Below are 2,336 nucleotides of genomic sequence, written 5' to 3' on the forward strand. Positions count from 1 at the left end.
TCCAAGAAGCTCAAGAACCCTTTTTAAAACTAAAAGGGTTCTTGAGCTTCTTGGATGAAAGGGACCCAAGAATCAACATCTACATACCTTAACCTTTGAAATTGGATGAACTTTAGTGCTTGAAACTTTATCCACATTTGAAATAAATAAATTCTTGAAGCCCATACTATGAGGAACTTGATTCTTGAAGAAACCTTGAAGAATTTATGGATGAATTTTGGAAGATTAGGGTTCTTGAATGAAACCCTAGATAATCTTGAGAGAATTTAAAAAGAAAATAATGGAATTAGGTTTTGAATGAGGGTTCCTCGTATTTATAGAAGCTCAAAAAGGGTGGAAAATGACCAAAATACCCTTGTAAAAATGCCCTTGAATTGCTGAAAAAATATACTTGACGCCATCCGTGACAGGCCGTCAGGTCCGTGATAGGCCGTCACGAATGGTCGTCACAAAAGGGGTCCAAATTCTTGATTTTCTGCCCAGGGCTGACGACATCATCAGAAATGTCGTCAGAATATGACGACGTCATCAAAAAGGTCGTCAGAAACGTGATAGCCCGTCAGAAACGTCGTCACCGTTTTCCAGCTTGATATGCTGGAGTAAAATGGGCATAACTCTTTGCTCCGATATCGGATTTAGGAGAAATTGGTATCGTTGGAAAGATAATTCAAAGATATTTCATTTGATCTATAGAAATCCACCCAGTTATTCATATACAACAAGTTATGGTCGATTTAAGTTGACCCAAATTTTGACGGTCACTAAAACTTGAACGATAGGAAAGTTTTCAACTCGTTTATGAGTTAGGGGATCTCTATAATCTTAATTCATGATCAAATAGATTCCCACACGATTCAAAGTATTTCATACTTGGGAGGATATTTTTGAAACATTTTGACTCGGATTTTTGCTTTACCAAATACGCTCTAAGGCTCAGACTGAAAGAGGATTTTGCGGGGCATTACATCTATCTCCACTTTGATAAATGAAGACAAGACTGATTTCTTCCAACCCAGTAGACCGGGACGGCTCAACGAATTTGGTGGCCTAAAGCCAAATTTTAATCAGAGATTTCAAATATATTCAATAAAATTTTCTTTTGTGCATCACACATGTATCTCTTGTGCCACTCGTACATCTTGTACGATGTATGTGCATCTTGTGAGATTTACGTGCATCTTATGTGTATTTTTTGCGCTATAAATGTATCTTGTTGTCAGTTAATAAAAATATTTAGAAAAAATGGAGCCTCAAGTCACTACTTTAGTAGCTTTATGGTCGAGCCAGCACTGGTAGTAAACATCGGGTGCATGTAAGCATTTACCACAGATGAGATGCAATTTAAAAAATGTTGATTTTAAGTCCTTTGAAGTATTAGGTTCAGAATGATCTCTCTGCTTTAACTTAAACCCTTCTTGTTCCTGTTACACATACTATCATGCTAACAAGCGTATCAAAAATCCACAATGATGCATTGATTAGTAGTACTGCAATGAATAAATTGAAAAAAACAATCATAACTTTGTAAACATTGGAGAAGAAATTTACATAGGAGCAAACAAGTTGCAATAACATAAAAATAAGAAATTAACAAAAAATCTAGGGAACTTCCTCCTCGCCTTGGACCTAATAGGACCGAAGACAGTAAAGGAGTTGAATCTGCAATACTAATATTTGATATTACAGGAATAGTTTGTGGCTTAAAATTGTAATCTAGATTCTTTTCAATATCTAGCACACCCTTCATGGCCTTGACCACCATCGAGACTGATGGCCTCTTTGTGTAATCACTTTGTAAACACTAGACATCAATATGCATCGTATTTATTCTTCTTTTTTGTAGAACTGCATATCTTCACTGTGTTTATCAATAAGATCCACCAACTGCCCTTCCTTTGCCTTTTTCTGAATAAGTTCAACATTATCTTTTCCACTTCAATCTCTGATGCCTCAAAATGTCTTCGTCCACTCAAAATTTTCAAGATCACAATGTCAAAGATTTAAAGATCTACCTTTTCTATTATAACTCCACTAAGCCATTCAGGATCCAAATAACCAGAAGTGTCTCTCATCATGGTCATGACTTGGCTCTGATTTCGATCAATTAGCTTTACAGCTTTGCAAGCCCAAAGTCAGAGAGTTTAACGTTGAGTTTCTCATCTAGTAGTATGTTTGGTGGTGTAATATCCAAATGCAAAATCTTTTGCCTTCATTCTTCATGATGGTAGGCTAATCCTTTGGCTACGTCTTGAATAGTCTTCTTCCTACAATTTCAGTCTAGAATTTGCTCTTGTTTCCCATGGTAGATCCATTTTTCTAGTGATCCATTGCTCATG

This window comes from Capsicum annuum, chromosome 1 (genome assembly GCF_002878395.1).
Source record: "Capsicum annuum cultivar UCD-10X-F1 chromosome 1, UCD10Xv1.1, whole genome shotgun sequence".
NCBI classification, from domain to species: domain Eukaryota; kingdom Viridiplantae; phylum Streptophyta; class Magnoliopsida; order Solanales; family Solanaceae; genus Capsicum; species Capsicum annuum.